At 40.9% G+C, this 27,932-nt stretch overlaps 1 protein-coding gene across 6 annotated transcripts in view; it reads left to right on the plus strand.

The window, feature by feature from the left end:
• Positions 1 to 22,014: 22,014 nt before the first annotated feature.
• Positions 22,015 to 27,932, plus strand: part of OSBPL6 (oxysterol binding protein like 6) — a 198,216-nt gene continuing 192,298 nt past the window's right edge. For 4 of the 6 annotated variants that reach the window (XM_037130069.2, XM_037130068.2, XM_037130070.2 and 1 more), the window contains exon 1: positions 22,015 to 22,190. The gene's annotated coding sequence lies outside the window, so the exon portion shown is untranslated. The remainder of the gene's footprint in view (positions 22,191 to 27,932) is intronic. The other 2 variants (XM_037130072.2, XM_037130074.2) reach the window with 1 other exon arrangement.

The raw sequence follows: 27,932 nt of genomic DNA on the forward strand, positions 1-27,932 counted from the left end.
GTGGGAAGGGGGTGCTGGGCAGAGTGGGATAAGGTCGGGAAAAATGGGACAACTGGAATAGCATAATAAATACATTTTTAAAAATTGTCATATTATACATTGACAATGTAATATGTGAGTTATATCTCAGTAAAGCTGGTGAGGGGCAGAAAGAACTTTTAATATTCATCCCAACTCTAATAATACTTGCTAGAGTCAGACACCTCAATAAAATCCATCAAAACATGCTACCATGTTCTTCCCACACACAAATGATACCTGTCATCTCTCCTCAGTGTATTACTGTAATTCAATCAAGTTGGTTTTGGATCATAAAGGTTCTATTTTTTATCCAACTTAAACAGTTATTGAGTTTTAATCTAGTGAAGAGTAATTCATTCTGAAGAAGTAAGTCCCAATATATCCCAGATACTCAAAGTAACTTGTTAAAAAATGTTTCTCTAAAGTATATTTCTAGATATACTAGGCAATTGTGAAATTTTGTGTTTAAAAGTCATGAATCCATAGCCAATACAATCATTGTTATTGTAAAATTCATCTCGGATAAAATAGATAAGTGGTAGCTTAGTTAGGCTATTAAAATTTTTTTAAAACATTTGAGAAGAATTAGAGTAATTGAAACATATGAATATCCTGTTAATGAGTAAGGCAATTGGGATCCAATAATCCCCACTGAACCCAATGATGTATACAAAACATTACTGATCTCATACATAAATTTGAGCATGTAGATATTTAGCATTCCATATGTAACAGTATATATCAGAATAACATACTTATGCCCAGATGAATTAATGTCCCCTTCTTAGAAAACTCATCTGGATAAATTTATGTGCCAAAATAAAGAATAACAGAGGAAAGGCAAGAAAATGTAAGGGCTAACACAGCATTTTATGGTTTATCAAGATTTGAGGTATCACTACTTCACTTTAACTGTTACTAGAAAAAAAATAACTAGTACTATGTCACCCTTGCTAGTTTCTCTTTAAACATCTTTGTTTAGTAACCACTATTCTATTTGTTGTTATCTCACTATGTGAAAGAATATTAGCAGCAAATACTAATGTCAAGAAGTAAAGTATTTAATTCTTCTTTAGTTGAGTGGACATTCGATTATTGCCTACCCACTATCAATGCCTCCTCTCCCTTCTGATAGCATTTAGGTTTTCTTTTGGGGAAATTACCCCAGAATCTCAGTCCTGACTGCAGGTATGGGTCCCATTGGCTGAATACAACCATATAACTCCATTTATTTGCCATTCTGAGTGGTTTAGGGAGAGTGATGTATGTTCAGTGTGCTCTACCAATTTTATAACTAATGCTTTTCTTATATTCTCTTATTGCTAGTAAGATTTTCTAAATATAGTCATATTATATACAAATTATGATAATTTTACTCCATCTTATCTTTTTCAAATCTTTACAGGGGAAGGGGGAGGAGAGAAGAATTATTCTTTCCGCACCCAACCCTGGTATGTGCCCTGACTGGGAATTATCTTTTTTTCTAATTGCATTTGTTAGTACCTCTAAAACTGTGTTAAAACAATTATCAGGTTTAACTTCTAGAACATTCTGGTCTTGTTCTTGACTGTAATGAGATGATTCTTGTTTTTATCCATTCAGCATGATGCTAGTTTTAGGGTTTAAATAACTCTATCTTATGTCAAAGAAATTTTCTTCCATTTCTGTTTTGTTGAAAGATTTATTTTTTTAAAACTAATAATTGATATTTAATCATATCAAATACCTTTGTGGTACATGTAAAAATTATTTTATGATTTTCTCCTTCGGTCTATTAATATAATAAATTACTCTATTTTAGATTTCTTAATACTAAATTATCTTTGTACTTAAAAATAAATTTTACTTAATCTGGTATATTATAATCTTGCTGTGCTGTTCAAATCTACTTGCAATTATTTAAAGGGAATTTTGCATTCATAGTAATAACTGAGGTTAGTTTGTGTGGCTTTTTTAAACACAGTCATTGGGTTTCCTTAAAATAACTTAATGGGTTTCCTTCTTTTAATATGCTCTGAGACACTTTAAATACCATTGGAATTATCTGTCTCCCTATGAATTCCCTGTGAAAACTCTAGGCCTGATGCTTTTTGTCAAGAGAAGGAGAAAGAGGATTAGGTTTTTCACTATCATTTTATTTTATTTTATTTATTTTGGCAATTGGTCTGTTGGAGATTCTGTCTCTTTTGGAGTCATTTTGGCAAATTATTGGTATATTTGCCTACTTATAGCACACCTAAATAATATCGTGAATTAGGTAGTCTATTGTTAAAACAGGGAACATAGCTTTTTCTCAAGTGTCCATTTACCTATGCATCATTCCTATTTTCAACATCATCTTTATACACAGTAAGTTATCGATGGTAGAATTAAAGCACTCTCGTGATTCTTTTTACTTCTTCTGCGTAAGTGATTATTTCTCCTTTTTAGTTTCTTATTCTGTATATTAGTGTTTTCTCTGTTTTTGTTGTTAAAATTACTTAACAGTTTATATTATACTGTTACTGTTTTTCTTTTAGAAGTTTTTGCAGCCCTGGTTGGTGGGGCTCAGTGAATTGAGCACTAGCCTGTGAACCAAAGGGGCGCTGGTCTGATTACCAGTCAGGGCACATGGGGCCAGATTCCCCAGTAGGGGGTGCAGGAGAGGCAACCACACATTGATATTTCCCTCTCTTCCTTCCTTCCCTTCTCTAAAAAGAAATAAATAAATACTTTAAAAAATTTTAAATGTTTTTATATATATTTATCAGTTGCACTACTTTTACATTTTCTAAATTATTAATTTCTGCTGTATCTTTTCTTATTTTCCCTTAAGATTAATTTGTAGTTTATTTTTTTAACTTATTAATTCATGTATTTTTCTTTTTTATTAATGGAATTGTTTTATGTCTACAAAATTACCAGGCATTGCTTTATCTGTATCTCATTGGTTCTGACACATTTATATTTTTGGTATTTCCTATATAGTCTGATTTTAGTTTGAATTTTGCCTTTCACCCAGGGGTTAAGAGAGCTCCTGCTTTTCAAAGTCCTAGGTAGTAGTGGTGGAAGCTTTGTGTAATCTGGTTATGCCATTAATTTCTACTTTTACTGCATTGTGCTCAGAGAATGTTATCTGCCTGTTCCTTTCTGCGATTTGTTGAGGTTTTTTAAAATAGCTTAATACATGGTCAATTTTTATAAATTTTTCTGGACTTTAAGATATATTCTCTGTCTTAACAACAAGGACTATCTCAGTCATGACATTATTTAGGTGTGCTATAATTTTACTTTTTTTGGTCTTCTTGATCTGCTGTGGACTAAAGTAATTAATCTCTCACCACTGATACATTTATATTTCTTTTTACATCACTTTCTATTTTTGCCTTATCAATATCAATGCTATCTTATTTGATAATAAACATAAATTATTCATACTTTCCTAGTGAATTGTACCCTCGAATGTTATAAAGGGCCCATATTTTTCATTTAATAGGTTTTGGCCTGAATCCAATCTTGACTGGTATAAGATCACAATCGCTGCTTATTTTTTAAAAATTTGCTTTTGGCTAAATTTACTTTGGCCCATCCTTTCTTTTTTCTTTTTATTCTTATTGAGTATGTTGTTTTATGTATATCTCTTGAATTCAGCACCCAATTTCCTTTGCGATACAACTGAAATATACTTTTCTTTTAATAAGTGAGTTCGGTCCGTTTATATTCATTGCCTTGACAGAGATATTCGGTCTCAGTTTTTCACATTTTTGTAATTGTTTTATATTTTTTTAAATATGTGACTAGTAGTCAGTTTCCTTTGATTTTTTTCCTTGTATATTTATGCAGCTAGGAAGACTTGTATTATTCTAGTTGTTATCTTTACAATTGTTATCTTTATCTAATGCTGCAATCCTCTACTACTTTCCTACCAGAGCATTGATTAAATTAATGTATTTAATGTCTTTTCCACCTCCTCCTTCTTCTCTACCACATTATATTTATCCACTGACTTTCAGCTGTTAAAAATAAGGCAATCAGCATAGCTATGTGCCATTTACTTTCTCCAGCCCAGTCCCCTCACCCCTTGCAAGTCCTGTTAGCTTGTCGTTTTTACATTGTCAGGCATATAAGATTTACATTTGGTTCTGTTACTCTAATCCCCATACTGTTTGGCTCCTAGGTGAATATAGCCGTGGCTCTCCGCCAGTCCTCCGGAGCAGATTCTCAGCTGGCTCTTCTGTTTGCCATCTGATAAAATCACTAAGCAGGGCTCAGGGAACAATGTGCATGCTCAGAACTTTGCTTTAAGCTCCTACACTTGAGCAACAAGTGTATATCTTCTTTGGATCACATCTTTTTTCCTTGAAGATTTTCTAGCATTGAATATTACCATGGAGAAGTCTGAAGCTAGCTTAATTTTTTTATCTTTGAAATTCAGCACGTTTAATAAGCTAAGTCTGTTCTGAGTGAGTTTGTCCTCGAATATATTGGGTCCTTTCAAGTTATAGGTTTAAGTATTCCTTTATTTTAGGAAATTTTTCTATAACTAGATCTTTAAATATTATTTCATTAGTTTGTTGTCCTCACACGTCAATTATGTGACTGGCTTTCCTTTGCTTGCTTTTTAAATCTGTCTTTGCTTTCTAATTCTCTAACATTTTTCTTCCTCTTCATTTCATTTTGCTCTCTTCCTTGTTACCTCCCCGTACATCTTTTCTGTTATTTTGGCAGGACCTGCTTGCCCATGTGTTCCTTCCCATTTTCCTTTCATTTCTGTGATGATTACATTTTCTCTTCCACTCTGTCACGCACACTCTCAGCTCACATCTCATTTCTTCCTGTTGTGTTAACATATGTCCCACGACCTCAAAACTCTGCTTTATGGCTTTTCCCTCATGGAGCAGATTTGTTCATTCTGATTTTAAGATTCATGATAGAATGTTTGATGATAATTTTCAGCTGCTCTATGGAAATCTTTTTCTGGTTAAGGTACTTTATCAACCCTGTGTTTCTTCTTCTTTTTCTTTATGTAACATCTTTGTGTGGATATTGTGCACATTCTTATTTGATTACTTTTATCTGAAGCAGCCGAGCATTTCCTATCACTACTTGCAAGAGTTTCCTTTGGTGGAAGGACCGGGGCCAGCTACTGGCTAACTGAATTTTTTTCTTCCTTTTCTTGATTGCAGTTTGCACTCAACACTATTTTGTATTAGTTTTAGGTGTTGCATTTGTTTTTGTAATCTTTTTTTTTAATTAATTTATTTTTTTAAATTGATTATGCTGTTACAGTTGTTCTATTCCCCCCTTCATTCCCCTCCACCCTGCCCCCCAACCCCACCATTACCCCCCCTTTTAGTTTATGTCCATGTGTCTCAAGTCCTTTAGGTTCTATATTTCCCATGCTATTCTTGCCCCCCCCCCCCCATCTATTTTCTATCTACTGTCTATGCTACTTATTTTCTGTACCTTCTCCCCCCATCACCTCCTCCCATTCCCCTGTTGCTAACCCTCCTTGAGATCTTCATTTCTATATTTCCACTCCTGATCTAGCTGTTCTTTTAGTTTGCTTTCGTTTTAGGTGTGGTTGTTAATAACTGTGAGCTTGTTGTTCTTCCACTGTTCATGTTTCTTTAACTTCTTTTTCTTAGATAAGTCCCTTTAACATTTCATATAATAAGGGCTTGGTGATGATGAACTCCTTGAATTTGGTCTTATCTGAGAAGCACCTTATCTGTCCTTCCATTCTAAATGAAAGTTTTGCTGGATAGAGCAATCTTGGTTGTAGGTCTTTAGATTTCATGATTTGGAATATTTCTTTCCAGCCCCTTCTTGCCTGTAAGGTCTCTTTTTGAGAAATCTGCTGACAGTCTGATGGGGACTCCTTTGTAGGTGATTGTCCCCTTAGCTCTTGCTGCTTCTAGGATTCTCTCCTTCATTTTAATTTTGGCTAATGTAATTATGATATGCCTTGGTGTGTTTCTTCTTGAGTCCAACTTTTTTGGTACTCTCTGGGCTTCTTGGATTTCTTGGAAGTCTATTTCCTTTGCCAGATTGGGGAAATTTTCTTTTATTATTTGTTCAAATAGTTTTTCCACTGGTGGTTGTGTCTTTCCCCCTTCTGGTACCCCTATAATCCGGATATTGGAGCGTTTAAAGATGTCCTGGAGGTTCCTAAGACTCTCCTCATTTCTTTGAATTCTTGCTCCTTGACTCTTTTCTGTTTGGCCATTATTTGGTTTCTTCTGGTCCACTCCATTGATTTGAGTCCCAGTTTCCTTTTCATCTCTATGGGTTTCCTGTGGAATTCCATTCATTTCCCTTAATTTAGCCTTCATATGTTTCTCTAATTTGTGGCTATAATCAACCAGATCTGTGAGGAAGCTGATGACCAGTGTTTTAAACTGTGCGTCTGAGAGTTTTGCTATTTCTTCGTCGTTTAGATTTATCTCTGGGGCTTTGAGGTCACCCTGCGACATTTTTGGTCTGTTCTGGCCCTTTAAATGTGAGAAACTGCGCCTTGGACTCCCAGGTCGCTGGGTTGTGACGCTGTATGTGGGGGCGTGGTCAGAGTGGGGAAATGGCGGCGCCCTGTATCACCGCTGCAGCCGGTCCAACCGCCCACTCCCTCGCTCTCGCGCAATTAGGCAACCGCAGTCAACTCGCTGCACCGCCTCCCCACTGTCTCCTCTGCAGTCGCTCACCCGGTGGGTTGCTCGGTCGCACACTAGGTCCAATCCTGGGTTTGGAACCCGTGTGTCTGGATTCGCGCGTCTGGATTCCGCGCCCGGGTCCAACCGAGCCCTCCCTTGCAGCTCCTCACCAGACGCCGGTTTCGCCCCTTACCGGTCGGGCTGAAGAATTTGTTAGCGGACTTCTGAAAAGTTCAGTTTTCCGTGTTCTGGTTGTGTTTTCTGATGCTAATATTTAGTTGTCCCTAAGCTTGGTTGTGTGAGGAGGCACGGCACATCCACCTAAACCTCCATCTTGGCGGAAGTCCCCCGTTTTTGTAATCTTTATTTTGTGTAATTTTGTTTAGCCTTTACTTCTCCTCAGCCATTGGAGACAGACAGGGAATTTTCCCAATGCATTTTCCTTTTTCTGCTCTGCCGTAGAGACAGACTGGTTCCTGTAAATGTAGTTTGTCTACCTATTTCCTCATGTAGATTCTCCTCCCCAGCTTCTCGGAACAAAAGGATTTTGGTTCTGGAAATAAAGACTTACCTTTCATCTTCAAGAAACATTCTTTTCTGTCTCTAAGATTTACATTCGGGGGCCTCTCTCTGTTTTCACTGGGTGTGGTCCTGAGTGACCGTCCTGCCTTGGAGGAACCTGCCCACTTGTTCCATTTGTTGTAGTTTGGGATTTTAGCTGTTTCCTTAGTTTAATAAAATAGATAACTTGTGAGTTTCCCTCCTTCCTTCCTACTTTCCCTCCTTCCTTTCTTCTCTTCTTTCTTTTCTCTTTCATCCTTTATTTCTTTCGTACTTCTTGTAACTTTTGAATGATTTCCAGTGAAAGAGGAGAGAATGGCAACTTCACACTGACATCTTAGATGTATTTTGAAGGTAAAAATGACAGGACTTGATGGTTAATTACATATGAGAAGTGAGATGTATGACTTCAGCAATAGGTGGAATGTGGTATCATTCACCAAGATAGGAAATCCTAGAGGTTTCATGAGATAAAAATCATTGAGTTGTCTTACACATGTTAAGTTTGAAATGGCCTATAAAATATTTAAATGGAGATGCTAAGTCAGAAGTTGGAAAACAATAGCTCAAAGAAGAGGTTTGCACTGGAGACTTACTTAAAGAAGCGTCCAGGGCCTTGGATGAAAGCTTAGCGAACCCCAACATTTAGAAGCTGGTAGATGTGGAACCATGAAGAGGTGAGTCTGAGAGAGAGAAGAAAATCATGAGAGCGTGATCTCCCAGAAACCAAGAAAGAGAATTGACTGCTTCAAAGAAGAAGTAGTGAACTCGTGAAATGCAGATAAAAGGTAAAGTAAGATGTAGATAGAAAGTTGTGCATTGAATTTGGCCACATGACAGTCACTAAGAACAATCTATGGTACCTAGTGAGAACAGTTTTGGTGGACTGTAGGACTGAAGCCAGACTGAGGAGTCCTGTGGGGGGAATAGGAAATGAGAAAGTAGAGATATTTTGCTATGAAAGCAGAGAAATGTACAGTAGTTGGAGATATGATAACAAGGAAGGCTTTTTAGAATGGACAACCCCAGAGCATCCTTGTATATTATTGGGAATGATCCCAGAGAGAGGACATGGTTGATAACTCAGGAGAGAGAGAGGATAACTCAAGGAGCAAAGTCCTTGAGGTGACGAGAGCAGCTGGGACCTAGGGCACGCATTGGACCTCTGGAAGGAGAGGGTACCCAGGTCTGTATAGGTAAAGGTGGAAAGCCAGAAGTTCCTGTCTGATGGCTTCTATTTTTTCAACAAAGAATGAAGCAAAATTGGGACTTCCACCAAGATGGAGGCGTAGGTGGAAACACTGTACCTTCTCGCACAACCAAGTTTAAAGACGACAGTTTTAGTAACAAAAAATGCATCCAAAACACAGAAAATTGAACTATACAGAAGTCCAACAACAACGAACCCTTCAGCCAGACTGGTAAGAGGGGTGGAACCAGCAGTGGAGCAGGTCAGGCAGGAAAGATACCCCGACCCAGGCGCACAGGCAGCCAAGGGCGAATCCCAGGTGTGGGGTAGCAACAGGCAGACCCAGTGAAGGTGCAAGGCAGCAGGCTGACAGCGATCGCACATTTGCTCGCAGATAAACCAGCGAAGGAGCAAGCAGTGAGACAGACCGCACAGGCCCCAGCAGTGGGAAGCAGCAGAAGGGACCGCTATTGCCCCTCTTTGACCCTGCCCCCAAAAACAGCGTCAGAACCCAGGGACTGAGTTGCCCCACCCTGGTGAACACCTAGGGCTCTGTCCCTCATACGTAACAGGTGCAAACAGACAAAAATATGGCTCAAGAAGAACTCAAAGCCCCAGAGCCCATAAATCTAAGCGACCAGAAATAGCCAAACTTTCAGATGCACAGTTCAAAACACTGGTGATCAGGATACTCACAGGACTGGTTGATTTTAGTCACAAATTAGAGGAACAAATGAAGGCTAAACTAATTGAAATGAAGGAAAATGCACAGGAAACCAATAGTGATGGAAAGGAAACTGGGACTCAAATCAAGGGAGTGAACCAGAAGGAAGAAAAAAATGACCAAACAGAAAAATATGAAGAAACAAAAATGCAAAAAAATGAGGAGAGCCTTAGGAACCTCCAGGACATCTTTAAACGCTCCAACATTCGAATTATAGGGGTACCAGAAGGGGAAGAGAAAGAGCAAGTGGAAAATTTATTTGAACAAATAATAAAGGAGAACTTCCCCAATCTGGCAAAGAAAATAGACTTCCAGGAAATCCAGGAAGCTCAGAGAGTCCCAAAAAACTGGACCCCAAAAAGGAACACACCAAGGCACATCATAATTATATTAGCCAAGATTAAAATGAAAGAGAGAATCCTAGTAGCAGCAAGAGATAAGGGGACAGTCACCTACAAAGGAGTTCCCATCAGACTGTCAGCTGATTTCTCAAAAGAGACCTTACAGGCAAGAGTGGGCTGGAAAGAAGTATTCCAAGTCATGAAATCCAAAGACCTACAACCAAGATTACTCTATCCAACAAAGCTTTCATTTAGAATGGAAGGACAGATAAAGTGCTTCTCAGATAAGATCAAATTCAAGGAGTTCATCATCACCAAGCCCTTATTATATGAAATGCTAAAGGGACTTATCTAAGAAAAAGAAGATAAAAAAGATGAACAGTGAAAGGACAGCAAACTCACAGTTATTAAGAACCACACCTAAAACAAAAGCAAACTAAGAGGACAGCTAGATCAGGAGCAAAATCATATAAATGAAGATCACTGGAGGGTTAGCAACAGGGGAGTGGGAGGAGGAGAAGGGGGAGGAAGGTACAGAAAATAAGTGGCATAGAAAATAGATAGGGGGAGGGCAAGAATAGTAGGGGAAATATAGAATATAAAGAACTGGAAGCCCTGGCTGGCATAGCTCAGTGGATTGAGCGCGGGCCTGCGAACCACACAATTCCCAGTCAGGGCACATGCCTGGGTTGCAGGCCAGTTCCCGGCAGGGGACTCATGTGAGGCAACCACACATTGATGTTTCTGTCCTTCTCTCCTTCTCTTCCTCTTTAAAGATAAATAAATAAAATCTTAAAAAAAAAAAAGAACTGGAGACATGTGGTCATAAACTAAATGGGGGGAATGGTGGGGGAGGGGGTGTGCAGAGTGGAGGGGAATGAAGGGGGAAATAGAACAACTGTAATGGCATAATCAATAAAATATATTAAAATAATAAATAAATAAATAAAAGAATGAAGCAAAATTGTCAGCTGAGAGTTTTGAGGTGCTATGAGATAGCAGATAGAGAATGGAGAAGAAAGCATGAAATAGTATTTTTGAGAGCCAAAAACAAAGCTACAGGGAAAGTAGTATGGTGGCTTGCATATAGGACACTTTTGAGGACTAAAATCCCAAAAGTAGAAAGAAGGCCAAAGCATAATTTTCTCCAACAACGTTCAGCTGCTCAGGCTCAGGGCAAGAAAAGGTGAGGTGGTTGGGTTCTTACTGTGTTGGAACTTAGCCAATCAGAGAAATCAGTGCAGAAATCAACAATAAGTTCTTGGAGAATTTCAATGGTGGATCCTGAAATAAAAACTGGACACAAAGGGGCATGAAGAGCAGGAGGGCATTCAGGGGTAGTAAGAATATGCGGGATGGATGTAACTGGTAGACTGTCAGTGTGTTGGCTCTGTCGGCTGGCTGTTCTTTTGTCAGCAGCTGCACATTTATATTTTTCTCATCTTAAACTCTGCTTGTCTCTCAGTGGCACTGAATCTGTATTTTCACTTCACCATAGGCCTAAAAATGTTTTGCTGAATTCTACTTATAATTGAGGGTGGAGGACTGGAAGATGCATGGGCATTCAGGATATAAAACATGCAATGTCGTGGTGAGGCGGGGGGCTTCAAAGTTGGTTGTGTGTTTGTGTGCACGTGTATAATTATTGATTTCATTATTTAAGAAAGGAAAAAATGTACCACCCTGCTCCTTACATTGAATCAAGTTCTGAGTCCTTCATCAAGAGCAATCTACTTCCGGAGCAGATTTGTGCCTGACCAAAGTCCTGCAGCAACAAGGTTATCAAGGACACGGGAGATAAATGGTTAACAGCGACCAAAATATGATAGCCAGCCCTCAAAGGAATCAATTTCCCAGATGGAAACCTTTGGAAGGATGGATAAATTGACTAAATCTTGTATATCTGAACTATATGATATAGAGAATATATATTTAAAACTAATGGAAATTAAAATAAATAAAATAATTAGAGCCAAGTAGCATTACATATAAGTCTATCTACTTTCTAAGATTTCTTTATATTTTTATTTGCTTTGCTTGTACCTTTAGTTTTGTTTTTACCATCCTAGAACACTCTCTCTGATGTCACAGACAGTTCACCTTCTAATAACATGAGGCTTAATGGTGCCAAGCCCTGAGCAAAAAGTCTCTGTAATTTTTGACTCCCCGAATGCTCAGCTGTTCCTTGGTATTCATGGTGGGTTGGTTTTAGGACCCCTTGAAGATACCAGAATCCATGGATGTTCAAGTCCCCTGTAGGTCATGCATATAGTCGGCCCTCCACATACTCAGACTTCCAACCATGGGTGGAAATAGTACAACTATTCACTGACAACAGTTTGTGGTTAAGTGTACCTGCACAGTTCAAGCCTGTGTCATTCCAAGGTCAACTATATTATTTTTTCACTATATGCAGTTTCACTATGGAATTCAGAAAAACTCTCATATGGAGCCAAGTATAAAAGGCATGTACTGGATTCTGATATTAATTTATAATTTCTTCTCCCTAAAGAATTGGCAAAATCCCTTAGCTAGTTATGGCTACAGTGATAATATCTGCTTTGGTCTAGACTCTATCTCTTTTTCCTGGTTCTGCCAATTCTCTTTTCTCTGTTCCACCTAAACTGGTCTGCACTGGGAAGTAGGCTTCATACATCAGATTGCTTATTCTTCCTCTCTAGTGATGCACCTTAGGATTAAACTTCACCACACACTTTTTTTCTATCCATTGATTGTTAAGTAGGTGGTGCTTCCTTCCAAAAAATTGAAAATGCCCTAAAACTTATCGTGTACTAAGTGAAAAGAAAAGCTTCCCTCTCTATCTGTGAGCTCTGAGTACTTCACGTCGTACCCAAGAACATGGTAACAGGAAAACGCTTTCACTCCTATTCTGCTTTAGGGGAGAGAATGTCTTCTGGGTCAGCGTTGTCCCATAGAACCTGCTGGGATGATGGAAATGTCTCCTCCGTGGGGTCCAATAGTGTGCCCCTAAGCCCCTTGTGGCTACTGAGCGTTGGAGTGTGGCTAGCAGAACTGTGGAACTCAAGAACTGGCTTAAATATTAATATTTAACATCAAGTGCTATCAATTAAAATTTAAATAGTCACACGTGTAACTAGTGGCTACTGTATTGGTCAGTGCTGTTCTAAATTGAATTCCACTTTAAAAGCAGATCCTGATGGGTCAAACAGATTATTACACTCTCATCATCACAATACTAAATGTTCTCCCTGGCTACTTAATTCCGAGAATTGCTTTTTCAACTATTTTAAGCCAGTGCTCACATGGGCTACACTAACGTTATGATGATTCCTGCACATTGTCCTGTGGTCCATATGTCCACATGGGCAGCTGATAATGGATGAGTTCATTGCCCTGCATTTGGGGAAAAGAGAGAGATCTCTTCTGACTTTGCAGAGAGCTGATCACTGAAGTTTATCCATTTATCAATCAACAAAATCCTCACAATTAGTTTTATAAAAGACTTTTCAGCTGAAAGACAGGGCTTCCATGAGAGGTCAAAAGGAATCTGAGACTACAGATCTGAGCACATAATGACTGTCCGCAGGACGGAAGGAAAGGGACGGTTATGGGGTTTCTGGGGAGTCGGGGAGATGGAACGGTGGGCAGAAGCCCCTGGCCAGGGTGGAGGCAGGGAGCCCTTAGGGAAAGAGATTGTGTGAGCAACCGGGGAAATTTAACTTGTGGGTCTTATCAGGTAGTTAACTCAGAACCAGAAGCCTTATTCTAAAAGTGATTTGTATGTTGCTATAATTATGTTAATATACTTTGACCTTACTGTTTAGTAAAGGTAGTTTGAAAATGACAGTGTGTCAGTTCTGCTAAACAGAAGCAAAGAAGAGTACTTTCTGTCGGGCCTGGGAGTCGGGCACGGATAGGTGGGGGGAATCAAAATGAGAAAACCTGAGGGCAGTGAGACAGACACAGGATGCCTTCTTATCTTCACACTTATTTCTGCACCTCGCCTTCAGTAAAAGCTCGGAGGGTATGGTGTATTCTTTTACTCATCTGCATTCATTTATTCTCCAAATGTCAAAAGCTCACCTCTCTAGAGGAAAATTGGTCTCCATCTGTTTAGTTTGTGAATTAGGTTTTGAAGAAAACTATAAAATTTATATGTTATGAACTACTTTTGGCATTTTTTTCTCTGTATCTCATGTTAAAGAATTTGACTATCACTGTTTATTACTTTCTCCAAATCAATTTAAAGCAACAATTTTGTTGTTGTTTTGGAAGCTGAGACTTGAATATTTTTATATATAAAGTGGCAAATATTTTTACAGTTCTATATAGATGAAATGGAGTCTGATAAAAAAGTAGGAAGGTTGTGAGACTTTATGTTTATGCAACTTTCCAGGGAACGCTGACATGGAAATAGCAAAGGTAAATGTGGACAGGCACCGTTCTTGTGTCAGAAGAGAGAGCCGCTGCATTAGAGAGCCGGGCCTTGGCGTTAGAGGCCTTCTGGGCCCTCCTCCACAGTGCACCTCCCCTTCAGACAAGGGGTGTGTGAGGTTCAAGGTGGCCTGCCCACCAGAACCTCTGCCCTCTGCTCTACCACACTCCAAATCACCAGGATGCTGGTGCCAAGTGGCAGCGTTTGAGGGGGGTGGAGACAGAACATAGAGGTGGGGCTGGATGTCTACCTGTGTGAGCGCAAAGGCCCTCCCAAGGTGGGTTAGAGCAGGAAGTGGAAGGGAAGGGGGCAAGACACAGGCAGGAACCTGGGCCACAACTTTCTGCACGGCCAAGTCTTCTGTTTAGCACTACGAGGGGGTTGGAAATTCTGAATATTTTCCAGGTCATTACAAAGATACGGTTGTCAAACAGGACATATTTTAGTAAGCTTTTTGTTTGAGTTACAACTTTTGAATATGGTATGTGGGTCTCCATTCACACTGCTGCCCAGGTCTCTAGGGCAGTGGACCTTGTCCAGGGAACAGAGCTCGACTGAAAACAGAGTTCTAGAACCTCCATTCATCAAGGTGACTATGAGCAGGTCACAACCTCTCAGTGCCTCGATTTCCTTCTAGGTCAAATCTCACCTGTGTATTTCACAAAGTGTCCACATGATAAAATGAGAAAACAAACTTGACTTGTTACATTGAAAATAATGCTACATATAATGTGTTTAGCAATGCACACTGCTGCGGTTTTTGGTACTACCCGTACATGTAACATTAGTGCATGACCTCTGTTCTCTATAGTGTATGTCAGGCAAGACACACTTACATCTCATGAACTGCTTTGATATTATGGTGCAATGTTAAAAGTCTTATCAACCTAAACATATCTTTTCACCAGCTCTGAGAGTATAAGCCAAAGGTAGCATAATGCTTTTGAGTATCATTTAATCTAGCATTTCCCAACTTCCCACACAGGTCATGTTTTGTGTGAGACAGAGATTCTGTTTAGAGACAGTACTTTACATGTGTGTAGATCCTTAGGCCTTACTCTGAGAAGCCTCAGGCCTCCCAGTGGTTGTCTGAGGACAGGTTGTGTTGGGTACACACTTATCACTGAATAAATGATTAATTGAATCAAGCTACTATTCAAATATATATTAATCACCCATGGTATACACGGCTTTGGACAAAGAGCTGACCTCATGGAGCCTTTAATCAAGTAGAAGGAACAAGGCAAATTTAAAACTACCCACGAGAACAGGAAAACGGGAGAAGTGTGGGGATGAGTGGTCACATCACACCGGGCAGGGAAAAGCAAACGTTGCATAAAGGTCATGAGGTTCGTGCTTCATCTCCAAGGACGGGTGGGCCTTGGGGTGGCAAAGGTCACCCTCAAACACTTGTCCAGCGTTCTCTGCAGGAAGGGACTGTGCACATTGCTGTGACAGCCCACACAGCAGCCTCGTCGGGTTCAGGACATTTCTTCACCTCCCTTGTGGAGGAAGAGCCTGGGCTTAGGCAGAGGGGCCAGAAACCCGGTCGGAGTCAAACACTTAGAAAATCTTGGTCCTGGCTTGTAATCTCAGCCATTCTAACCTTCCCAGGTTAGCGGTTGTTTTCTTGCTGCTTTAATGATTATCTTTGGCCATTCAGCTACAGTATTGTTTATCTAATGTTTTTGAATAAACTTTCTTTTTAAAATATTCATAAATGAATGAATTTTAAAAATAAACTTTACATTGCAACTGTATCACAAGCTACAAAGTGAAAATAACTCTAAAAAATACATGCAATCAAAACCAACAAACATGAAATGTCATAAACTTCTGAAAATATAACAATAAGGTCAAAGGCTCTGAACCTGGTTCTGCTTGCTCTTTGTTAAAATGGGAAATTTGCAAGTGTGGAGAGAGATATTAAAAACATATGGACACCAGACTGAGGCTTCTTGAGGTCCACCAAAAAGAGAGAGAGAGAGAGATGAAAAGACTTTCTTATTCTGTGATTCAATGTTTTTAAAACACATGCCTGGGAACCACCTAAGCATCCAAACACACCTTTGCTGCATTCCTCATTCCTTATCGTAGTAGAGGATCTAGAAACAAGCCCGGAAATGACCTCCCATGGAACCGGAAGGAAGGTATCAGCTGCCTCCGGTCAGCAGCACCCACCGCTAGGCTGGTCACCCTCAGGAAACTTTCGATGCCCTCAGCATCCTTGTCCGTCAGGAAGGTTGTTTCTTGCTCCCTTAGCTCTTCTGGAGGGGAAGGAGGACTGAAGTAATAACAAAGACCCCTTAGGGATCTAGTCCTACAAAAGTTTGGGCTGAGTAAGTATATTCTGGCTCTGAGGTTGCTTACTTGATAGTCTTATTTTTCAAATTAGGCCCTGGGATATGAAGTAAAGAGGAATTCACCTTGCTAATTTTATTCAATAATATTGGGAGAAAACTTCATTTTAAATTTTTGGGCACCTGAGGGGTGTGTCATATACGTACCCAAACATTCCACTTTTCCATGTGGACTAATCTTGCGTTTGAGTATATGTGTTTCTGTTTTATAAAGCCCAAAGAATGGGCACTGCTGTGTTGCTGGGCAGATAAAGGTATTAACATTTGTAATGGTCACTCTCAGGTATTAGGATCTTTGGCAGTGATCGGCACTCCCCCACACCTGGAGGCAGTACATTTCCTCGCTGCAGTCTCACCGAGTGAATAGTACAGTGAAAGTAACCCTCAGTCATAACTCTGACCGCTTCTTACCACCTCTACTCTACCCCCTGCCTGGCTGGATCCTCTGTCATGCATCAGAAGGATGGCACAGCTTCCTCCCTGCTCTCACCCTGTCCCTCTTAGAGCCTATTCGTCACACGCACACACGCATGCACACACACACACACACAGTAGCTTATTAAAAGCATAAGTCAGCCCTGGCTGGTGTGGCTCAGTGGGTTGAACAACAACAACCTGTGAACTGAAAGGTCACCAGTTTGATTCCCAGTCAGGGCACATGCCTGGGTTGCAGGTCCCCAGTTGGGGGCATGTGAGAGGAAACTGATCAATGTATCTCTTGAACATTGATGTTTCTCTCTCTTTCTTCCTCCCTTCCCTCTCTCTAAAAATAAATAAATAAATAAAATCTTAAATAAATATATATATATATATATAAACATAACTTAAATTATTTCACCCTACTGCATGGACCTGTGTTATATACCCATCTCACTCAGAACAAAATTAAAAGCTGCACTCACGGTGTTCCAGGTGCTCCGGACCCTGTGCCCTTCCTGAACCGCACAGGAATCCTTCTTCCATGGGCTTTGCAGTGCCTGGTCTCTGTGACTGGAGGGGAACCTCCCATTTCCATTTATCTGGTTGAATAACTTCCTCATCTCCTTCAAGTCTTTGCTCACATGTCTTCTTTTCAACAAGTCCCAGACTGACCACCTTATTTAAGATTGCAACCTAGCAACCCACTTCCATCTCTCTTAATGAGCTCTTAATAGTTTCCATATATGACTTTCTAATGCACTATGTAATTTACTTGTCTGTTATATCTATTTGCGCATTGTCTTTCTCCCCATGCTAGAATGTAATCTCTATGAGGGCAGGCTCTACATTTTGCTCATTCATATCTCAAGCACCCAGAATAATGCCTGACGCATAGCAGAAACTCAATAAATATTTATTGAATTCAATGAATGAAACAGGGATCAAAATCCAAACCCCCCCCCCCACACACACACAACTTCTTACAACCTATATGCTAAACCAAATCCCAGGTCTAGAACCTTTTAGACACTCGGATAGGCACTCTGAATGACAGCTTTACTCTGAAGTGGACATAATAATATTCTCTGGACTGGATCACCTGGGCAGATCATGACAGTGTGGGAATGAAGGATAAAGGACTAAATGAAGTTTGGGACATGGAGATTAGGCTTTTGAGTTTTGCCAGATGCCTACCCAGGTGTTCTTGATGGAAATATTCTTGCTAAGAAAAATTTTGACAATACATGTGATTATCAAGGTCCCTCACCCGAGAACACTAGCTAATATTGTGCCCTTCCTGAAAGAACTCATTGTTTCAAAGAGTTTGCCTTTTGATTTTTCTCTTTGAGATTGTAAAGATGGTAAATTGGTTAAAAAACCCCACAAACTGACCAACAAACAAAACAGAAAAAATGAACTACTTTACAAAGAGTAAATTACAAAGGAATGCTCAATTTATGTTCAAGTTCAGATTTGTAACAAAATGGGAAACTCAGGATGCATTTCATAGCGAGGGGAAGATACTAGTCAAAACTGTCCAACTGAGATTTGATTTATAGTTTTCCATTTAAATGATATCTTAACAAAGGTGGAATAAGCCATTGCGATGATATGGGAGTGATTGACCAAGGTAGGTTAATTTAGTAATAATACAAATAGTTTTAAGACTGAACACTCTCAATGAACAAATACAAAGCAGCATGAATACTTTTGTTGCTTGGTTATAACCCAGCTAGACTACTTTCTCCGATGCTCTTGGCCTCACATCTCTCCAGGTCTCTGAGCTACGTGCCTTGCCTCAACTGTCCCCAAGTGACTGACCCAGGACAGGCCTCCTAAACAGATCAGCCACAAGCTTAAGCCCCTGGCAGAGATGACTCAGTCAGGGAAACAGAATCACTATGAGTTATGTTGAATAAGGACTTTATTATAGAAATTAGACCTCCCCATTTGTGGGCAGTAAAGATCTGAAAAGAGATTGTTGAAGGGTCAGAGAGCAGTCCTGACACAAAGGAGTTCAAGCTTGCAGGGAATTGTGGAAGCTGGGCATGCCCAGCCAGTGTGGGAGGGCTGGTGTGAGAGTCCTACACCTTCTGGGTGTGCAGACTCTGTGACCACCACCTCCGTGGGTCTGTGAAGTCTGTTAACCGGGCTGTGGTCATGGTTATTTGGCAGACAGAACACAGAGCAAACAAGAACCCTCCTGCCTCTGGACATTTTTCTCTGGCTGCCTCTAACCAATGACAATTTTAGAGTTTAATGGCTGCTACTTTTGTTGAAATACAACTCATATTTCACATAACTTCAGTTTTGTCTATCTTAACAAATACACACCTGTAATATTGGAAAGGAGATTCTGGGAGACATAGTTTCCAGTATAATCAGGTTGCCTACAGAATGACTCAGCACGATTACCACCATCCCAGGGCTGCAGAGCATGGGGTTTGCTGCTCTCGTAATGAGAGCAGCCAGATAGATCACTCAACCTGGAGCACATTTTGACCAGTGGGAGATTGGAGATGAAGGGAGCCGACAGCTAAATTTCTTCTTTGGTCCATGCTGTAATAGACTGTTCCTGGGCCCAGTTTTTTGTTTTGGGTTTTTTTGTTTTGTTTTGTTTTTATAAAGCCTGTCCATTAACACTTCACATGGCCAAGTAGATGACAGTCTTTTCAGGCTCATGAAGCTCATGACAGTCTTTTCAGGTTGGTAATATTGCACCACATACAGCCATACCTCAGTACTCATCGGCTTCAGAACTCATCAAACCCTGCACTCATTGCATTTCAATGACACAAAAATGTTTCAGCACTCAGGGCTTGCCTGGGGCTTGGAGTACTTGCTAGAATTTGTGTGAGTCATGCTGCCACCCTCTGACAGTCCCCTCTGACAGCTGTCAGTCTGTTCTCTGTATCTGTGAATCTGTTTCTATTTTGTTTGTTAGTTTGCTTTGTTCATTAGATTCCACATAAAAGTAAAATCATATGGCATGGTCCATTTACACAGTGAAATACTACTTGGCCATAAAAATAAGGAAATCCTAACTTTTGCAGCAGCATGGATGGATGGAGAGTATTATGCTAAGTGAAATAAACCAGTCAAAGAACGACAAATACCACTTCATCTTTCAGTGAAGCATTAGCATTTCAGCCTTCCTGAGAAACCCCAGCTAATGTTGTATGCAATGAAATGCAACAAAAGTGAAGTGTGAGAGTTGTATGAAAAGCAAGGATGGTGGGGATTATGATTCACATGAGGCTCAGCTCATTTGCTTGTTATGAAATTGTAGCATTCATGAGAATATCATTATCTTCACTGAAAAAGTCTGTGAACAAGTATTTCTCTGAGACAAATAAAAGGAATGGATTGGGGAGCAGAGAAACTTTTAGCCAACATGTAACTTGTGACCTAAACTCTCAGCAAAAATATACACTTAATGAGCCCTGGGCAGTGTGGCTCACTTGGTTAGGTGTCGTCCTGCAAAGCAAAACGTCACAGTTCAATTCCTGGTGGGGGCAGGTGATCGATCAGTGTTTCTCTCCCTCCCTTTCTCCTTTCTAAAAGTAAACAGATAAAATCTGTATAAAAAAAGAATATACACGAATGAAAACATCACTCTTTGGCAACTTCTGAGCCATAACACTGCTATAGCTCAAAAAGCAGTGAAAAGATCGTCATTCATGTTTACATATTTGTGCCAATCTTGGTTTTCAAAATTTTGTGATTCACAGAGTGGAGAAACTGCCTTGATATGCAATGTCTGCTGTCTTTAATCCATTTCCCCAAAGCCAACATATCTTATTCGATTATTAATCAATGAGACAGGTAGTAGACTTTTGCTGTGATATTTAAAACCTGTTTTTTTAAAATAATAAAACACACAGAGATAATATGGAATAGAGTGGGAAACGGGCAAGCATTCTTCTGATAACCCATGAGATTTCGGTCTTGATCGTTTGTCTCCCCTCCCTGAGAGTTCGCAGTTTTGGGTTGTTTTTTTTCCCCCTATTAGAGGTTTTGTGAAAAATATTAGGAAGTACTTTAGGTTAAAGATTCTGTGCGCTCTCTCTCATCTCTTTTCACACTTTTGGATTTTCTTCTACATGGGGTTTTGCTTTTCTTTTTAGAAAGAAATCAGTCTCAGTAGAGTTCCATTCCTGGAACCCAGGCAGAAGGAGTAAAGGGTGGAGATGATCAAACGAAGGTCAGAGCCCAGGTGGCGAGCTTGAGAGGCTGTTAGTCACAGGGAAGGAGTTAAGGTGGAACTGCGATGTGTCAAAGGGCCCAGCATCTATTATTTTATGCCAAGGCAATGTAAAAACATTGTTAGTTAAGGTGGAAGAAGCTAATTCAAAAGGTAGGATTGGAGTTTCAAGAGAAATTGTATGTGAGAAAAAGTGCATACAATTGACCATGTTTTATAGCAAATACTGAGATACCATCACAGTTGCCTCAGTGGCTAACAATATCTTCGGTTTTTGAAGGCATCCTCCCCCAACTCATCCAATTCAGACCCCTCGAGAGCCCACAAAGCATTCCAGGGCGTTTCTGAAACAGTTCCTGTTACAGTGTGTTCTCTGGATTTTCTTCCCCTGAAGGTGGTGATGGCAGAAAGGTCTTGAGATATTGCTGAGATTTTCTCATCCTTTCACAGCAACAACGTCTGTGCAAATATTTAATTTACCTCATTCTTTCCCAGCAAAATTGCCTTCAGCTTAATCTGCCCCCCCCCCCCTGCACAGGTTGGGAACGGTTAAAGGCTGTGCGGGATGGGTTGTAGTGAGGTGGGTATTTAAGCAACCGAGTCGTTCTTTCCCAAGTGTATCTCGGCCCGAGAAGTTTTTGCTCCCGAGCGTGAGGGACGGCAGGGAGCAGGTACACAGTCCTGCAGGTTTAGTGACCACCCCGAATGATGGCCTTGGTCAGGAGCTTGGCAGCGCCTCCGGGGAGGCCGCGGAGCTGCTGTTCCCTTCTGAATCCGCTTTCTCACGGTGCTCGCTGGGGCCATTCCAGGCCGCCCTTTGCGAACGCCGGCCCCTCCACCGCCGCCCGCCTGGGAGGGCGGGGACGCTTCCCGGGCGCTCAGGCCCCGGGAAGCAGGTCTCCACGGCGGCGATCTCTGGAGCCAGAGGTTCACCAAGGGGGCCGGCCTCGGGGTAAGCCCAGACACCCGGAACCAGCGCGTCGGAGGTCCGGGGCACCTCCCCGGAGCCTCTCCCGGCGGCGTAGTAAAGGGTGTCGGGCGGCGCAGGAGCCGGGGGAAAGCCGGCCGCTTGCGGTTCCACTCCGGCCCGGCCAGCCAGCCGGGGGCGGAGAGCCCGGAGCGCCGCCCCGCCAGCGCGCCCCGCCCGTGGGAGAGGAGGGGCTGCGGCGCGGCGGCCACTGGAGGCGCAGCACCGCCGCCGCCGCCGCTGTCGGTGCTGGAGACCGCGGCTCTGCTCTCCATCCAGCCAGCGCGCCCGTCCGCCCGCCGGGCCGTCTCCCGCCGCCGCTGCCGCAGGATCGGCGGCGCCACCGCTCGCCTCCAGGTAGGTGCCCTAGCTGCTTAGGTTACCCCCAGAGCGGATATGACGGTGCCCGCGCCGGGGCTGGGGGCATTGTGCGTCCGGAGGGCCGAGGACTCAGAGGGGCACGCGGGTGGGCAGCTCGGTTTTGGGCCCCAGAAGCATCGCAGTCCTGGGGGGTTCGCCCGCCCGCAAAAGCCCGGCGGCCGGGAGTCGGGGGTGGTGGTGCTCTCCAGCTTGGCGGCCAAGATGGGAGGGGGCGTCTGGGTCAAGGTCCCTACTCGCCACCACCCCCCTTGTTGGGGAATTCCGGCCGCGTGGCTCTGGAACCCGCAAATCCCCTCAAATCCTCGCGCCGGCTCCCCCAGGCTGCTGGGGGATGAAGCTGGGGCCGGCGGAAGGACTGATGTAATTGTCAGCGGAGGACGGAGCCCGCGCGGGTGAGAGCGCCCGCACCGGCTCCAGCTAACGCCTACGCCGCACCTTTCAGGGAATCCGGCGAGCGGGGAGGAGCGGCCGGGGAAGTTATGCATTGGGTTTTATTGTGCGTGTGCACTGCGACCGTTTTCTCCGGGCACCCCTGCCCATCAGCTGCTGGCGTCCCTGCAGCCTTCTCTGCAGCCCTCGTCCACACCTCGGGCAGGCCGAGTCTGCTTTCCCTGGTTCAGATCGGGACAGCGTTTGCATTGCAGTCGAGACGTGCTTCCCCTGCAACCAGCCGGGAACTGCCCGCAGATTGGGTCACCTGGGTATCTGGGGGAGGAGGGGATGGGAAACCTGGGGAGGAAGCCGGGAACAAGTAATGACAGCAGCAGATTTTATTTTTTTAAGCCTCTACTGTCTATAGATCTGCATGATACCTTTTAAGCTTTTTTTTTTTTGAAAGTTATGACCTGTACTGATTTTGTGGCAGTTCTGTGATATACGTGACAGTAGCTTAAACAGAGAGCTGGGGAAAGCATTACATAATGGACATGAAGCAAATGACAGGAAACTAAGTGAACGTACTGGGTTGCCCGATTATTTCTTTCTCCCGGACGCAAAAGTCCTATGGGCTTTTTCTGTATTACAATTTCCATTTTTCAGTCGCTGGACTAGTTTTAACAAATTGTATGTCGTATTCAGGTGTGATATTTTTCCAAATAAAATACTTTCTATTGAACGTCTTTTCTTAAATTTAAAAATTGCAGGCTAATGGATGGTAATATCACAGCTAATTAAATGTGGTCTTTCTTCAAAGGTAGAATTTTTAAATATCTCATCTTAATATTCTTAACTTTGTTTTCCTCTTGGCCATAACCCTCCCCCACTTTGTTTTTGGAAGCCTTTATACAGTTTTGGGTACTGCAAGCTCCCAGTGTTGATATTCCTATTTAACATTACAGCATTGCAGATACAAAGACTAGTAATAAATGAAACAGAAGACCTCGCAGTAACTCAGTGTGAGCAGAGTTCCCAAGGTCGAAGGGAAGATGCAGTGTAATTTGACTAGAATCACCTACAGAGACCTAAAGCTGCATAGCCCTCCTTGGATTATAAGGAAGGCCCTGATTGGTGGAATAGAATTCCTGTTATTCTTTTACCCCAAGTTTTATATGTTTCTCCCTAAAAGTGATTTTTGTCTCTCAAAGAGAAAATGATCTGAAATTAAAAGCTTTGCTTTTTGAAAGTCTATAAACTGTTTTTGCACTTATTTTCAGTTTTGATGAGATAACTCAGTTGTACATTCAGCGAATGCATTCCTTTTGGGATATCTCTTTCAAATGTCACCTACTTGTAGTGTACGATTCTGTTGGACTCCTACAGGATCATGTAGAATAAGTTTTCTTGTCCCTAGATTGCTTTAACTGTCTGTTAACTTTACTCCAAGAAGAAAGGTAAAGTACTTCCAGGATAAAATGTTTGCGTTTGGACATCTGTACTGCTACACTGCAGAAATAGAGTTAAGTTAATGTATACGTAAATATAAGTTTTATGCAGCTTTATTAATGAAACTGTTAGATGAGAGAGAAGATTTAAATTTTATTAGAAGTCCTAAATTAGGTAGGTTTCAGTGATCATTCAGTGGATTAGTGCTGATGGAGCACCACTGTTCAAGACACTGGTCTAGGCATGTGGGAGATACAAATCAGAATAAAAAATGCCCCTGCCCTCAAGAGTTTGTCATCTAGTTTGGGAAGACAAAACATGACTTCTCAAAATGGGGTTTTTTTACTCCTTTTTAAGTTTGTTTTTTTATCTTGAAAAAGTGGTCTTATCCTATCTGTTGATTGTGTGACTTGTCCCCCTTCAACATGGTGTTATTAAGAGTCATGCCTTATGTGTCTATAACACAATGTATTTCTCTGTTCTCCTGCAGATAGCCTTTTTGTTGTTCTTGAAAACCATTGCAGAGAGTGCTGCTTTGATCATTCATGTGTCCTGGGGCACATATGCAAGTATTTCTCTTGGCTAAATACCTAGGTAGGGAATATTTGATAGGTGGGGTGTATGAATATTCAACTTACGAGATCTTACCAAATTATTCTTCAAAATTGTTAATTTACATGAGCCAGGGAAACAAGCAAACAGAAATCGTGAAAATACAATCAAGCATTTATATGTGTGTTGAAGTAAGAGATTTTTAAGTAAGAGAATAATGAACTTAAAACATGGAACAACAGTTATTTTTTGGGGTGACCAGAAGGATATCATGTGGAAGAACACATAGGTGATGATGATAAGTTAGTGGTAATGATATAGTACTCAGGTTTCGTGGTAAGTTCGTAGGTAATCATTTTGTTAAAAAAGAGGGTCATGCGTGGATCAGTGATGACTTTAAAATTCTAAGGAAAAAGAAAATAAGGACAGTACAGAGTCATCATACGGCTAGCATGTACCTAAAGATCCACACAGTGACAGCTGAGAGCTGAGGAAGCGGTCCCTGTGTACAGGCCTGCGTTGCCAGAGTTCATGGTGGAGCCCTGCAGGAAGGATGAGCAGGCCTTGCTGAGAAGAGGAAGGCCATCTCAGACCCAGGAAATGATAGAGACAGAAGTGGAGGAAGCCTTGTGAAATTGTCCAACAGTGAGGCCGCAAAGGGTTGGTGAAAACAGCCAGGAAACTGATGGATTTGAGGGGTCGGAGCTGGGGAGAGAGATCCAAAGCAGGGTCCCTGCTTAGGAGGCTGCTGATTGAGATGGGAGTTTTTGCATTTGAAGAAAACTAGAAAGGAAATTCCCTCTGACAAAGCCAGTATCTCAGAAAATCTGTATGGTACGATGACAAAAGGCAAAGCTGGAAAGGAGGCTAACCCAAGTTGCTTAATATCCAGGACTATTTGGAGGATAACTGGGTGAGAGAAAGTGTTAAGTATTTAACTTAGCTCTTAAACTGGAAATAAGTTTAAGTAACTTTAATAAGTAAAAAACACTTAGGTAAAATATGGCAGATTGTCATCTGTATATGTTTCACCAGTGTTATGAGCCTGAGTACAAAAAATTCATGATTAAGACAAAAAAATTATCTTTTTTAAAGATATGATAGGTTTTGTTTCTTTAAGAAAATCTATGTCAATTTATAAAGTATATGAAGAAAATTCCCAAACCCTGGAAATACTCATATTTGCTTCATGTGCTGATGCTTGAATGACTTTTTAATAGATTCATAAGATGCTAGAGCTGAAAGGGGCTTAAAAAATCTATTCCAACCTCACCCATATTTCAGGTGGGAAAACTGAGGCCCAGAGTCTTCTTCAGTGAGGCAGTAGCCCCACGTGAATACTCATATAGCTGGGTGCTAATATGCCAAATAATTTACTTTTGTTGCTGGTAACAGAAAACAAAGCTCTTCTCTACATTTCGTGCAGGTGAATGAGAAAATGACCACATATCAACCTCTGCAGTGGGATTTTAACCCTCTTTTGTATCATTTTCCTTCTTGAATGAAGGTGTAAAAAGTGAAATATGTATACCTTTCAATTTTCATAGGCTTTTAGAGAAATACCTTTGTTTTTGAGGGTATGTTGAGAGCAATAAACACTGCAAATATCAGTGTTTAAAATTTTCTGGTGTTTGCTCCTTTGGTATCCAGAGCTTTGATTTTTAATCAATGAACAGGATAGAGAAAAATTAAATTATCTTGTGCTATATACTTTTCCATCTCTTTCTTTGTTATTCTTTTTCCAAATACTAATACGGGAGAAAATTAAAGTGCAGAGGGAATTGAGTCAGAAATAGAACATTAACTTTTGCTTTTTTATCTTGCATCTGAGGAAGGCAGTTGTCATTATAGCGCTTGAGACAGACCTATTCACCTTTTGAAAAGAGCGTGGAAACAGAAGGGAGAACAACAACGCTATATTTTTAGAATCATTTTTTCAAAAAATCAAACCTAAAATAAGCCTGGCCTCGATTTCCAGCAGTGGCTTTATTTCCCATCTCCTAAATCAGTGCTTAAGTTTTGTCTAGAATTTGAAGATGTTACCTTGACATTTTTGTACATAATACAATGTTGTCTCGAGTAACAAACTTATCAGCTACTACAGTTTGAAGAATAAAGTATCTAAAAGGACATTAAAATAAATAGTTTGTTAAAAAGCCATTTCTGGAGATAAAGTTTAAAGTCTGATTTTAATTAAGGTAGCATTTTTGTTTTCTGTTTATCTGGAGCAGCTAGGCAAGTTTTTGCATATTCTCACACCATAGGCATCAATCTGAACAATTTTTGTTGTATAATTTCTCTGGAATAGAAAAAGTAGCACAGTTTGAATGGCATGTTGATTATGAAAAGACATTAAATTCCTTTTGATCTCAGTAAACTTCAAACTGAAGCAGGAACTATAAAAAGAGTGTGATCTCCAAGGTAGGCCAAGCAAATGCAGGGTTCATGTGAAACTCTGTGAAGAAAAGCCAGGGAGAAATAGAGAGGAAATTCCACAAGAACTCAGGATAATGGAATAGGAAGGTCAGGGTAGGAAGTAGGTTGTCTTCTAGCCTCATTTCAAAAAGTGCCAACAGAGGAAATAAAAGTGTAAATCTGAGGGCTTATGGAGAACAGATATTAGAGAAGAGGTCTGTCTCTACACTTCAAAATATGTGATAAATCTTAAAGAATAAGGGAGGCATAAATACTGATACATTAAACTCCACTTAAGAAAAGATAGTGTGTGTAACAAGCAGAAGATAAACATCACCACACCAGCAAAAAACGATTTATAACATGACATACGCAAGGAGTAACTCTTTAATATCTGAAGAGCTCCTAAGTGTCAGTAAGAAAAAGGACTGCTGATCTCAGAGGAAAAGGGCAAAGGCAGTGAACAAACAGCTCACAGGAAAGGAATTAGAAATGCTCAACTCAGGATAAGAGAAACATAATTTTAAACCAGTTAGTCTATTCAATTGGCAAAGATCTTGATGTTTGTTAATTAATACCTTATGGTGGTGAGGTTTGGGGGGAAATTGGCAAGCTCATATTGTTGGAAGGGGTACAATATGGTCTAGCATCTATGTAGCAGTTTTGAAAGATTGCCACAAGTGAAAATTTACCTACCTTCTTACCTCAGGAAATCTAAGACGTTTTTCTATAGATATACTTGTATGTGACAAAATGAATTTTCACAGACATCCATTGTAGCATTATCTGTAATGACAAAAGTTTTACAGCTAAATATCCATCAATATGGGATCGCTTAAATAAATTACAAGCAGAAAGAAAACTAGGTAGCTGTTAAAAGGAATGAGATCATTCTGTATTTGCAGATAGGGAACGATCTCTAAGATATGA

This window comes from Artibeus jamaicensis, unplaced genomic scaffold (assembly GCF_021234435.1).
Source record: "Artibeus jamaicensis isolate MK-2021 breed Jamaican fruit bat unplaced genomic scaffold, CSHL_Jam_final contig_391, whole genome shotgun sequence".
Classification (NCBI taxonomy): Eukaryota; Metazoa; Chordata; class Mammalia; order Chiroptera; family Phyllostomidae; genus Artibeus; species Artibeus jamaicensis.